The 14,247-nt window shown below is 46.9% G+C and overlaps 1 protein-coding gene across 1 annotated transcript in view; it reads left to right on the top strand.

The window, feature by feature from the left end:
• The window catches only part of CAMK1D (calcium/calmodulin dependent protein kinase ID), a 171,081-nt gene that overhangs the window by 40,924 nt on the left and 115,910 nt on the right, over positions 1-14,247 (top strand). The window lies entirely within an intron of this gene.

The following is a 14,247-nucleotide window of genomic DNA, read 5'->3' as shown; positions in this document are numbered from 1 at the left end:
TCCTCCACAGGCTACATACGACGTGCTGTAAAGACTTGCAGCCATGGAAACCCTAGATAGAGTTGCCGGGAGTTGGCAAGCAGTCAATGGCAGTGGGTGGCTTTAGTGGCAGATGATTTTGCAGGGGATCTGCAGTCATTGTCCTCGCCCCTCCCCCCCACCCCCAGCCTTTTAGCTATAATTTTAAGGGTAAAGACCTTATTAGGGCAAGATGAGGTTAAAGAATAGAACATAATTTATGTAAAACCTCTTGCTGTTATCCTCCTTCAATATAAATGTAGCTGATTACAGTCAGCAGTCTCCCATCATTGCTGGAATATAAATATGAGCTTTTTGTAATCATCGTAATTATTGTCCTTGTTTTGTAAGAGAAACCAGTGGAAGTGGCCAGGGCCAAGGGAGGGCAGGATACAGTCTTATGGACGTAGAGTTGGCTACTGGAGTTCTGAGTTGAGAACGTTGTGGACCATAGCCAGTCGTAGACACTCCCATTTCCCAGTGTCCCTGTTTTCTGTATCTAAAGTGGCCCCACTCACAAAGCTGAGTGAGTTCCTTCAGGATGATTCGTCTGGTATTGAAACTCAAGCAAATTTTCATTTTCTAAATTGGCTGACGATTTATAAAACGACAACTGTAACATTTTACAAGCAAGGGCTGGTATATCGGTATCCTTGGGTGGTACACATTGTTGCCATGAGATTCTTTTAAATGTGTGATAATAGTTTCTAGTGGAGGTCTGCCTAATGATACATTTCCTGTGAACGGTCTCAGAAGGCAAGTCAGAAAGCAGTGCTACTAGTAGGGGTCCACTCAACCACGCATGGGTTCATCCTCAATGAAGCGTGTTCAAACACGCCTCTGCAGTCAGTGGCTGGCTAGAGACAAGTTCTCTCAGTAATACACTTGTCTTTGCCGCACTGGGGTGCCTTCAGAAAAGAAGATCCAGTCAAAACAGTGGATCTCAAGGGGAGCGTCTGGGTCCACTAAATTCAAGGCAGAGAGACCAGCTCAGAAGGCTGTGGGGACTGTTCTTGGAGATTTCAAAGGGGTAATCTTCATAGTTCCCCTCAAAGGACACAAGATGATCACAGGGGCTTTGAAGGAGTTTTTCGAAAGGAAATGTGACAAGGATTTTTCCCGATCACAACAGTGCACCTCCTCTTTCTTCTAGCATAACAAGGGCTGACCTGTAAGAATTTGCCAGGAAACCTTAGCCCGTGCACGCCACTGTCTTGATCTTGCCCCTTTGATGACTTGTTTTTGCTTCTTAAACTCAAAGAACATTGAAAAGGAACATGATTCGTATCCCCAAAGGATGCCAGAACTGCTGATTTCACCTGGCGTACATCCAAGAGTGTAGAAGCTGCACCACCTTCAGAAGTTGGTTATCCTGGATGGAGAGTTTGTCAAGAAATAGGACCGTCACATTTTTGGTTTAATAAAGGTTTCTATGCTTTTGCCACAATACTTTTCGACCTTTCCTCACGTGTCCTGGCACTGGAACACCCTGTGCGTAACAGAATGAAAAGCTGCTTGATCCTGGGTCAGTCTGTTGATCGGCTATGGATTGGGCTGTTGTGAGCCCCAAGATTTTCATTGTTTGGCTTTTGGGAGTAGATTTCCAGGCCTTTCTGCTGAGCCTGTCTCAAACTGGGAGCTCTACTGAAACCTACCGAGTACCATAGCAACCTGCAAGCCTCCATTAACAGATGGTAGCTACGCCTGAAGTGCATTGACCAGGAATTGAGCCCAGGTCTTTTGTATGGAAGGAAGAGTTCTACCCCTAACTATGTAAATATCAAGTGAGTTGAATAGCATTGGTTTTTCACCAAGTTCTAGTAAATTAGTCCCATGCCAGGTGGTTTGGGTAGTAATAATTGGAAGAACATGATGTGAAACCTCAAAGAATGATGGGCACAATCACAATATAGCATCATTGGGTATGCTGTCTCTGGTCGTCCAGTGCCCCAGTCAGGAACAAGTAAGCCAGCTGATGTGCATTACCATTGAGGCTTTTGCATACTTGGGTCTTGACCCATGCTGAGATACTGAAGCCAATTTGGTGGCTTCGGTAAAAAAAAAAAAAAAGAACAGAACAGGAAACCCATAGACCGCACCACTTATGGAACGAAATGGTGAAGCGCTTAGCTATTAAAGGAAGGCCCCCCAGCCTCCTTCCAAAAGTCAGGGGAAACCCAGTGGAGCAGCGCTTTCCGCTCAAACACGAGTCAGCGTTGACTCAGCAACAACTGGGTGTGTTTTCATTTTATTTTTAGTCACCCATAGTACGGGCAGGAAGAGACCCTTAGGGGGAAGGCTTTTGTTTTAATGCAAATTTTGTTTTACTTCTGTGCATGTGTGTCTAGTATTTTTTTTAATTTTAATGGTTTTAATGATAGATGATTCACCTATCATACAGTCCAGTGGTTTCATTATATTAAAAAGAGTTATTGAAGCATCACCACAATCAGCTTTAGAACACATCCTTCTTTCCTGTACTCATTACTAACAGCTCCCCATTTTCCCCCAACCACCCCTGTCATAACCCTAAGGAATTAGTCATCCAGTTACTGTCCCTATTTACTTACCTATCCTGGGTTTTATATGAAGGAAAACACACAAACAACAACAAGGCTAATAAAACATAAGAAAAAAAACCTCAATCAAAAAGAAAGCAGAAAATAATAAAAACGAGAACAAGTTTTCAATGGGTCAAAACGATGAAAACATAACAGACTCGTGGCAATCCTCTAGGAAGGACAAGGTAGAAATGCCCCTTTGAGTTCCTGAGACTCCAGCTCTCTGCAGGAAGAGAAAGCCTCACCTTTCTCCTGCAGTGTGGCAGCGCAGCTTGTAGCCACTATACCACCAGGGCTCCTAAAAGGAGTCCAAAGGAAGGAACAACTGATAAGGTATTACATTTCAACCTAATGACGTCTGCATAAGTCCACCTTGCAGTGCACTCTGTCTGCTAGCAAGGCTATTTACATCCTGGGTTAACAGTTACAGGAGATCCACTAGAAGCTTGCAACTGTCACCATAGCTTTCTACAAACCAAGTGCTTAGAATTTAAGCTCTAATACCATTTCCTCCTCCAATCTTGGATTTTATTATTTACAATCTTTGGGTCAGTCGGGTCTGTTTCTTCCATGTGGACTTAGCTAACACCTCACTAGCATGGCTGCTTGTTTTAAGATAAGCCTCTAAGACCCCAAATACTATTCTTTCTGATATCCGGGCACTGTCTAATTTTTTCACCACGTGCCTGGCTTTTAATTGTTAGTGTGGATGTGCACTTCCATTGGATCACTACTTCTATTCAAGGTCAAAGAAACCAGGAACAAAATGTATCGCATGTAATAGGGACTGAGGCTAGAATTTGGTTGTTCAACTTCTTAGCCATGGATTAACATGTAATTTCTGTTAGTCTCAAAAACAATATGGCATATGCCATGTAATACTCTAAGAATAGTAATATCTCATACAGCAACTGTGCTGAGAGCTAGATTTTTTTAGATGAACAGTCTGATAAGCCTAAGGTAATGCTAACTTGAAATTCCTGACTTAAGCAGTAGCTTAACATCTTTATGAGATGCATTGCATTACTTTAGCATCCTTCTTGATCTAAGAAATCACAGAATCTTCATGCTAACATTAGGAACCACCATGCAATCATGCGGATATTTATATAGAAGGTGTAGTAGGTTTATTTCCCATTCATTCCCTCACTTGCTGTTTCATTCAAGCCATTTATGAACACCTAATATGTGCTGTGCATTGGGTATGAAAGATGGTAGATAGCTTTGACCCTTAGTCCAGAATATCTCTCTGTCTCTCATGCAAACACACACACACACACACTCACACACACACAGTTGCCATGAGTTGATTGTAACTCGGGGACCTCATATGTGCCACAGTATGACTGTCCTCCTTACAGTTTTCAGTGGCTGTGTTTTGGGAAGTAAATCTCAGGACTTTCTTCTAAGGGCTTGTTAGTGAATTTGAACCTCCAATCTTTCCATTAGCTGCCAGTAATTTTAACCTTTTACACCAACTGGGAACACTGATATGTAGATACACAACAGCCAGTCGGGGTGTGAAATGTTAGATGATAGAGAATGAGAGAAGCAGGAGGAGGAGGAGGAGAAGAGGAAGAAAGAGAGACTGATGAAGTTATCTGGGGAGTTAAAGGATGAGGGATTAGCTGCACAGTTCGGCCCAGACATCACTTATCACAAAATTACTTGAAATAAAACTTGACAGACCAATAAGAGTTCTCGAGCTGTAGAGAGGCTTGGGGGATGTATTCTGACTTCAGTACATAACCTGCAATCTGTCTTCTTCAATAAGCACTTGATGTGCTCTGAGTATCAATTGCTTTGTTCTCTTAAAACTAGAATCTGAAAAAAAAATTCCGATTTTTTTTTTTTTAGGATGCCAATAGTGGAGGTCCAGATCGTGGAGTTTTACCTCTACCTTCAGTGTATCGGAAACAGGATTATAATGATTCATGTTTTAATTATTGTTTTTAATTAATAATTTAATTAATGATAGAGAACAATCTGGTGACACATATTTGTAAGAAAGAGCTTTATATCAAGAAGTAATTGAATAGGAAGAAAACATCCCAGCCCGGTCTAGATCTAGTCCATAAGTCCCAGTTCAGTCAGACTCATGCGCCCACATGCGATGATGCAGAATGAGGGAAGATTGCAGGCTGGTGGGTACAAAGTTGTGTCGGTTCAATGGTGGTGGCAGCCCGTTCACAGGGCTCAAGCCACCAGGGTCCTCCAGCAGGAAGGTGAAGGCCGAGGGAGACCGTCACTATGAGTCACCATCAGGCTGTGACCTGATCGACAGGTTGAATACCACCCCTCTCCTATTATAGACCTTGAAGTTTACGTGAAAATATCTTAACTACCACAATTATATTAAGAGAATGCTCGTGTCTTTGTTGGGCTCAGATACCATCTGATCTGTGATGGAGTTGTTCTCACCTACTAATCCAGTTTGGCATCTGATATTGCGTTCCCAATAAGAGTGTCAAGTGTTTGTAGAGAAGGAGGGAAGAGCGAGAGAGCGAGAGAGCAGGTCAAAGAAGATGTCCATTGCAGTAGCCAGTGGCCAAAGCCTGCCGGGCATGAATGGGAAATGCCCACTGGGACAGAGAGCAGAATGGATGTGGAGCGGAGCAGTTAGCACAGAGAGAAATGGAGGAGAGCGGAGGAATGCCTTGGCCAGAACTCAAAGGGCCAATACAATGTATTGCCTTCTAACTCTCTGATCTGGTGTCCTGTGACTACAATGAGGTCAGGTGCACGTTTCAAGGGGGCACAGCATGGCGACAGGGCGAAGAGCTTGCCAAGGAGCCCTGGTGGCCCAGCGGTTAAGGTTGAGCTGCTAACTGGAAGCGGTCAGTCTTCTCCATGGGAGAAAGACGTGATGGTCTGGTGCCATAAAGATTACAGCCTTGGAAGCTCCACAAGGCCACCTTGTTCTGACCTAGAGAGTCCCCGTGAGTCAGGGGAACCGACGGCAGGTAACCAGGATGTGTTGCACACCTGCATTCAAACCCCACATCTACTCTTCCTTGCCCCCGTCACGGTGGACAAGCACCTCAGAGAGTCCATTTCCCTAGCTGTAAACCCACCGTGGAGTCCATTCTGACTGAGGCTAACCCTGCGGGACAGAGTAGACCAGAGGACTGCTCATCTTCGCTGGAGCAGGCAGGCCCATCGTTCAGTGGAGGCCTGGCAGCACTGGGGTAATGAGTTGCGCTGCTAACTGCAAGGTCAGTGGTTCGTAAACCACTAACCACGCTGAGGGAAAGAGGGGGCGGCTTCTGGTCCCCGTAAAGCGAGCCTTAAAAACCCACAGGGACAGGTCTACCCTGACCCTCTAGGAGGGTCACTGTTTTGAGTCAGAACGAACTCGAGGGCAGTGAGCTTTGAAAGAGCCCTGGTGCCCTAATGGTCACCCCTTAGGCTGCCAACCACAAGGTGTCACTCTGATTCGGAATCGGCTTGATGGCAGTGAATTTGGGTTTTTTTGTTATTTATTATATCAGTGGGTATTACATATGGAGGGTATTAAATATGGATAATTGGTTTGATGGATGCGATCTTATTTTCAATGGCTCCTATTAGAGATAAAGTCTTTTAAGTTCTCAGGTCACATAGGGAGAAGCCAAGAACTAAAATCCATACTCACTGCTGTCAAACCCCAAAGGTCATTTTCTCCCGCTTCTTTCTAAACCCATCGAAGCTTCTTATGCAGTGTTTACCCACAAAGAAGCCCTTCTTCGGGAATACATGACGCACATCCTCTATACAGATACCGATGATGTAAATTCCTAGTGTTCAGTGCTTGAAGGGAGCTGCCGCTCTTGCCCAGGTGGGTGCAGATTTGGGGAAAGGCTTGTTCAGCAGCTTGAGGAGAGGGGGCTGGAGCATTGTGAGAGCCTGTAATAGGAAGGGCCTCCCTTGCCTCAGGTTCTGACGCCCACTATACACACACAGGCAGATCGTAACCATTTGTGTCATGCAGTTAGCCTAAACATATTGCAGAGTAGATGAGAGAGTGGGCCAGAGCCTTTCCCAACCCCAACCCCCATCCCCCACTGGTCTTGAAAAACCAAGGCACCCAGTGGGCGATCCGTGACTTCTCTGGCTGGTTTCTGGCATTCTTTAGCGTTAATCTCCTTGATAACCCTGTGGGATATTTCATTTTGGAACTCATTTGCCATTTTGTGGCAATTGTGAGAAACCCTACACAGGATGAAAATAATAGGGAACATAGGGAGCCCTGGTGGCACTGTGGGCTAGGCATTGAGCTGCTCACAGCAAGGCCAGCTGTTCAAATCCACCAGCCGCTCCACAGGAGACAGACAAGGCTGCCTGCTCCTGTGAGAATGTAGTCTCCGAGGCCCTCGGTAGAGTGACTCTTTGGTTCTAGGGTGGTCAGTGGTGAATGGGTAGGCAGGAGGCTGGGATTCATCGAGAGGTACCTCAGAAGAACGTCCTGGAGGTCTCCCATGGGAAAACAAACCCTCTGAGCGCCCTGCAAATCACAGCCCTGCTGCATCCCACACAGGGTGGCCAGGAGCTGGGATTGATGCGATGGCACAAGGTTTCCCTCTTCCTCACTGGGGCTCCAGGAACAAGCTGTGGATCCCCCAAGCTGAGGTCCCCACCTCTGTGAAACAGCTGCCACCTCCAATGTTGCCCACGTCAGAAGTAGGGGGAGTACAAGTGCTTCATGGGGTGAAGTTGACCAACGGGACCTGCCAAGCCACCAAATACCGACTGTTTCCTGTGTGGTGATGTTTCATAGATGGCCCTGTGCTCGCTTCTGAGAGATTCTACCACAAAGCACCGAGTGGGTGGTTTCACACAAAGGCGTGTCCATCCGCTCCCCGCTTACGGGGCGAGGGGTCTTGAGTCTGGGGCTCTGCAGGCCCGTGTCCTCTCCGGAGGTTCTGGGAGGGTCCTTTCTTGTCCCTCTCAGCTTCTGGTAGTCCCTGTGTCCCTTGGTTTTCAGGTGCATCTTGGCATGGCCATGCTGCTTCTGCCTGGGTCCCTGTGCCACCTCTCCTCTTGTGTCAGGGCACCACTCAGACGGAATTGAGCCCCGTGTGGCTGACCCCAGTGTGGCTTCATGTTAACTGTGACCACATCTTCAGAGACCCTATTTCTGACCAAGGTCCTGTTCGCAGATACTGGGCATTAGGACTTGAACATAGCCTTTGAGGTAGCCAATGGGAAGCCATCACAGGTTGCCTTTGAGAGCTCGCTCTGGACAGGTGCCCAAGAACCAGGAGTTACCTGAGAGGACACTGAACTTGGGGGTGGTTCAGGAGAGAGCGGGGAGGCTGCTGCTAGAGGCTTGCCTGACCTGAGGGGTGAAGCTGTGAATTGGGAGAAGAGGTGTGAGGAGGTGTCACCTCTTAGCAGCATTCCATTCCCCTCCATGGCAAAGAGAGTGCTGGTGGGAGCCCTCCCTGTTGCTGAGGGAGGGGGAGGGAACAGATATATTGGGATCAGGTACAGGCTGCTCACCCAGCTACCCTCATTGTTAGACCTCCCTCCCGGTGAGGTGAGTCACCCTGTCTGAGGGGGCGGTGAGAACCTGGTCGGGGGTTCCTGGGAAAACCACGTGAAGCCTGGCGCCTCCACAATGATGTAAATGACAAGTTGGGGGTGGGGTGGGGGAAAGACATTAGAGGCTGGGCTGAGGCAGCTAGAAGTTCCCTTGCTTTTCTTGGAGAAAGGAGGCATTGGCCACCCGAAGGGCCCAGCCTCCCCACCCCGCCGCCATGATGGAAGGGACACCCAAGGAGGGGAGAGGACTTTGCTTGGCAGTGGGGAATCTGGGGGAGGGCGAGGGAAGATGGAGGAGATGTAAAGGCATGATTGCTTTCTTAAATTTCAGCGAATAATAAATTGCAGGATATGGACTCATAGCCAGAAGCTAAGAGTCTTTTAATTCAAAAATAGCATGAAGCATCTTTTATAAGAATCAAAGGAAACGCAGTGCTTGAGATAGACAAAGACTTACAGTAAGGCTCTGCTCTGCCGCCAACTATCTTCCTTCCTTGCTTGTGGGATTGTGTGTGTGTGTGTGTCTGTGCACATGCGTGCAGGGGAGGGGGTGCTTGTCATCACCTCAGTTTCCACTCTGTTGCAACATTTCTGAGAAGATCTATTTTCTCAGTGCCTGGGGGAATCCTAAGAGAATTTATGATTTAATCTCCTTTGTGCTAGTTGGCTTTGTTTTACCTTTATTCTCATCTTTCCTTTATTCCTGCCTTGCTTTCCTTCTTTGCTTATTTCCTATGTGAGGCCAGCCTGACGAGAGAAACAAATCCAGTGACACGCATATAGGTGTAAGAAAGAGCTTTATATCAAAGAGTAATTATATCAAGAAAATGTCCCAGCCCAGTCCAACTCAAGTCCCTAAGTCTAATACTAATCCATACGTCCCTCTTCAGACTCACAAAGCCATATGCAATGATGCAGAATGCAGGAAGACCACAGGTTGGTGGGTGCAGAGTCTTGTAGATCCAGTGGTGGTGGAAGCATCTCAGCACTGGCCTGAGTCTCCATAGAGCTCCTCCAGCTCCAGGGCTCTGGCTCCATCAGTGTGCCTCATGTGGCTTGTCAATAGGAATATCTAGTAGAGAGAGTATCTGGTCTTCAGCAAGCTATTTATCTCCTTTGTCCCTCCAAATGAGATCATCAAGCTGCAACCTGATTGACAGGCTACACGCCACCCCTTCGCAAGTTGACAGGAGATTATGTAACTGACACACGTCATAAGCTCCCTGACTCTGCCCCGGTCTTTGAGTTTGTGTGGCCATTGCAATGGTTGACAAACACAGAGGAGAGGCAGAGGGCCTCGGGAAGGATAGCTGGTGTGAGGCATGGTACACCATTTGGGGAATGGAGATATGTCTGACCTCCACTTTGTAGGGGCCAGCGTTGGGCTGACCTTGATCCTGGTGGTTTATTACCGCCCCCCCCCCCCGTCAGATGCCATAGGCCCAAGGTCAGAGAGGCTCTCTTGCCACCATGTCACCACTTCCACTAGAATCACCCACCCTCTGTGGTAGCCTCCTGGCTCCCTCAACTCTCCTGTCTCCTGGAAAGACCAGGAAGTAGCATTCTCATTTTAACATGTTGAAAATGAGCTGTAGGAAAAATGTACAAACTTCAAAGCTGTTTGCCTATTTAGCAAAGAAGACAAATCTTCAGTCATTTGGATGAAAACATACTTTATTGTGGTAAGATATGTTTCATGAAATTTACCATTGTCACTCTTTTTAAGTGCCCAGTTCAGTGACAGTAAGTAGATTCACAAAGGTATGCAACTATCACCATCACTTGGTTTTTAATCAAAGACTTATGTCCTGGGACCAAGCCTAGGGCACCTTCTGTCTGTAAGGCTTGCATGCCCCTTCACCTTGCTGATGTGTAAAGGACAAAGGACTATCTCCCCAACCTCTCCTTTGATTTTAGTATCATCCACTCTTGTGAACCTCCAACATGGCCTTGCAAGTATTTCATAGTGTATTATAAATGGCTTCCTCTCTCTCCCTTCCTGTATTTGTTCATTTTTTTAGTACCTCCCTTCAACAACCACTGGTTAAGTCCCTTTACCAGTCATCAGGAGGAGCTATGGTGGCCTAGTAGTTACCAGTTGGGCTGCGATCCTTAAGGTCGGCAGTTTGAAACCACCAGCATCTCCCCTGGGAGAAAGATGTCTCAGAAACTCATAGGGGTGGTTCTACTCTGTCTGATAAGGTTGCTGGAGTCTGTATTGACTCAACGGAAATGAAAGAGAGTTACCAGCCATCACCGAAGTTGCTGAAGATGAGAACATGGGCAAAACACGCCGTTGCCCTTCTTCAAATCTGAAAGAAAAAGCAATGGAAACAGATTAGCGCAGTAAAGCTCTGTCTTCTGCAATTAGGAGATGCATTTCCTCTAAAAGATGAAGCCTTTAAGGGCATCCAAACAGAACAGCAGTTGTGGGATGGCCCAGGACCGGGCAGTGTTTCGCTCTGTTGTGCTTAGGGTTGCTACGAGACAGAACTGCCTTGACAGCACCCACCCACAACAGCAGCCCATCACAAAGGCGTCAGAATAATTGGAAGGCCTTTGGCACAATTTTATTTTCCAACCTTTACTTTGCCAATCCCTCTACATCCAATCTGCTGGCCAATTTGGAATCCCGCTCAATGAATCATTCGACTTGTTCAGTCTAAAGAAGAACAACACAAAGATACAATCCAAATGTCAATCTTTCTAGCAGAGAGGGCCTGTTATCATCTACTTTTACAGTGGAAGGTGGCGTCAGGTGCAGCATTTGGTGGTTGGTCTCCAAGAATGGCCATTCCTCTGAGAAGTCCTGAGAAGATGTCAGTGTTGTGTTGAAAGGTGAGCTGATCGCAGGAACACATAGATCCATTTGCCATTCAACAAATATTTATCCTTGGAAAAGCGCTCCAAGTGGTCTTTGCCAATTCATAGTGACTTTGTAATACAGAACAGAACTGCCCCCCTAGGACTTCGAAGGCTGTAGTCTTTACGGGGACAGACAGCCACATATCTCTCTCTCGCAGAGCAGCTGGGTTTGAGCCACAAGCCTTTGGCTAGTGACCTAACGAATAAGCACTGCTGTACCAGGACTCCCTCAATGCCCTATAAACTCACAGCCATTGAGTAGAGTCAAACTTGTGTTGGCCCTATGGGTCTGCTTCCCAGGGGCTCCAGGGCTGTAAATCATCACAGGAGCAGGTTGCTTGCGGAACATTTGACCTAGTGGTTAGCGGTCCAACCTATAGTTACTACCGAAAGGTGCGAGGGAACTTCAAAAATGTCATGGGAAAAATCCATTATCTTCTAATGCCATTTTTCCCCAGAAACGCTTTGAAGCTTCCTCTCAAAACATAGCTATAGAACTTGTCGATTCTTACAAGGTTGCTCACCCGTCTGTCCCCGGCGGCTGACATGGCGCCTGCAACAGTCGTTTTGAAACTCATCCTTGGAGTCCTGCGATAGGTTGGGGAACCTGGGATCCAGGGAGAATGCGTAAGAGGAGCCCAGACCTCCAGCTCTGCTTCTGTCAGAATGGGTTTATCTGTTTGCATTTCTTAAACCATGAGCCATTGCTGCCCGGACATTTGTGGTTACAATACCATCAAAAGATGGTATGAAACCATTCTGTTTATGTCTGCTGTGATATATAATGCAGAACAGAGTCAATAATTATTGGGGATTTATCACTGGAAGCTTTATTGTCTGGGCTGGCACATCTAAAACCAATAAGCAGTGGACGTCGATGAGCATTGGCTTCTGTTATGGATTAAACTGTGTTGTAAATCCTGACCTCTCTGCCTGTGTTATAATCTCACTGAGCTGCTTTGTTAAGTGAATGAGGCAGAGTTAGTATCGAGTGTGTCCCAAACCAGTCACTTTTGAGATCTAAAAGAGAGCAAACAATGGATGCAAAGAAGGGAGACGGGGTAAGATCTACGCTAGGACTCATCGGGATCTCCACGGAAGCAGGAAGCAAGGAGACAAGGACTGAGCCCAGACCCAACAGAGCAAGTAAGCCTTCCCGAGAGCCTGTGCTTCGAGTGCAGACTTTGGTCTCCTGGTCAGAGCATTTCTGTTTGTTTAGGTCTCCTGCTTGTGACACGTCTGCTGTTGCAGCTCTAACGAATTGATCGTCTGTGTGTGTGTAGGAGACAACATTGCAGATTGAGAAGTCATTCAAGTGCTTGGTCTGTTTTGTAGAAGCTCCTGGAAGCCGGTTTTGAGCGAGAGAGAAAACCAGAGGAGCCCTTGGGGTGGAGTGGCTGCATGTTGGGCGCTGTTAACTGCAAGGTCAGCAGTTGGGAAACACCAGGCGCTCCGAGGGAGAAAGAGGAGACTGCTAATCCCACAAATCGTTATCGTTGCAGAAGCCCACACGGGCAGTTCTACTCTGTCCTATAGGGTTGCTATGAGTTGCAATTGACCCAATAGCTGTGACTCTTTTTACCTTGTTTTGTTTTGGGAAAAGCCCTTACATTCCTATGTAAAATTAATACGCTCAAAGTTGTAGAACCATAGGTTTCTCCGTTTGAAAAAAAAAATTTGATGAACTGAAATAATACAAGACTGAGAAGAAAGCATCTTTCTATTGGTTGCCTCTTCTGATAACTCTCAGAATATCCAATGTGGCCGAGGCTGGCCAGCTAGTCATTAAACCCACTTCCTAGTCTTGCTCAGTCTTCTCGATCAGTCCTATTGGTAGATTTGGTCAATGACTAAGTCTGGCCAGGGGAGTGTGAGAGGAATTGATAGGTGCTGCTTCCAGGTCTGACTCATCGACCCCCCACCCCACCCCCGCAACCCACCAGAAGGAAGGATCCTGGGGTCCATGGGTCAAGTCCCTCTGGGGAGGAGCGCACCTATCATGGGCACGGGAGCTCTGTGGAAGCAAGAACTAGATTTGCCCCGTGCTTGAGCCACTCTGAATTAGACTCACCGAGCTTACAGAGCAAGGAACCCTGGTGGCAAAATGGTTTACACGTTGAGCTGCTAACTGCATGGTCAGTCGTTCAAACCCACTTCAGGTGAGAAGGAGGAGGCCCCTGCTCCCCTAAGGATGAAAAGTCTAGGAACCCCAAAAGGGCAATTCTACTCTGCTCTAGGGTTGCTGTGAGTTGGAATCAACTTGATGGCAGTGAGCTTGGGGCGGGGAGGGGGGGTTAACTTGAAAAGCATATGGTGGTAATTAGAGAATAGAATCTCTCAGAAGCCATAGAAATTCTGAACAGCCTCCCTTAGTGGCAGATGATGCACGAGCAGGGCTAGCAGGTTGAAGGAAGCCAGATTTATAGAGACCTCCTCATGCTCACGTCCCAGCCAGAAGGTGCTGGCATTGCAGGGGGTGTTGCTTCAGGCTTTACTACGAAGAGAACTGGAGACATCGCAAGCTCCAAAGCGAGACTGCAAGGGATTGCATCCTGGCTTTACCAGTGGTCTGTGACTTTGAGCTAATCTCTTAATTGCTCTGTGCCTCAGCTTCCCCTCTTTAAAGTGTGACAATAATAGCATTAATCTGACATATGGTTGTAATTGGTAACTGGGGTGCTATGGAAGAAGTATTTAGAGTAGTGCCTGTCACAGATTAAATTTGCATACGTAGTAACTATTATCCCGTAAAACTCTAAAATTCTTCTTTAGTTTTCCCTCTTGGACTCCAAGCTCCATCTCTACAACCAGGTACAATGGGTAGGCTGAGATGGAATGACATTGGCTTATGCTAGCATGTGGTGTTATGCCAGCCTCACGGGAATGATCTGGAAAACTTACGGACAGTTATGCCACCCATCTTTATTGAGCATCTACTCTGTGCTAGGTAATATGCTGGGCATGGAAGGGACCGAGAGGACAATTTTTTAAAATTGAAGATGAATGGGAGAGACAGTGTGACAGGTATTGATTTTATACAGGAAGGTAACTGTCTGGACCAGATCTGCGAGAGCAGGGAGACAGGCTGCTGGGAGATTCAGGTCATGCACGTTGTGGGGCAGGGACTAGAGGGATCCAGGGCCAGCAACACTTGCCCTCCCCTACTGCTGCTGTCCAGAGGAACACTGTACACCCACGTTCAATGACCTTTGGGAGTCTGGATCCAAAGCAGAGAGAGAGCCGGTAATGGAAAACACTTCATTGCACTAAGAACAAACAA

Source organism: Echinops telfairi, unplaced genomic scaffold (assembly GCF_000313985.2).
Source record: "Echinops telfairi isolate 266 unplaced genomic scaffold, ASM31398v2 ScPeMD7_7473;HRSCAF=8511, whole genome shotgun sequence".
NCBI classification, from domain to species: domain Eukaryota; kingdom Metazoa; phylum Chordata; class Mammalia; order Afrosoricida; family Tenrecidae; genus Echinops; species Echinops telfairi.
The sequence above is the reverse complement of the archived record's forward strand: the minus strand, read 5'-3'. Positions and strand labels throughout refer to the sequence as shown.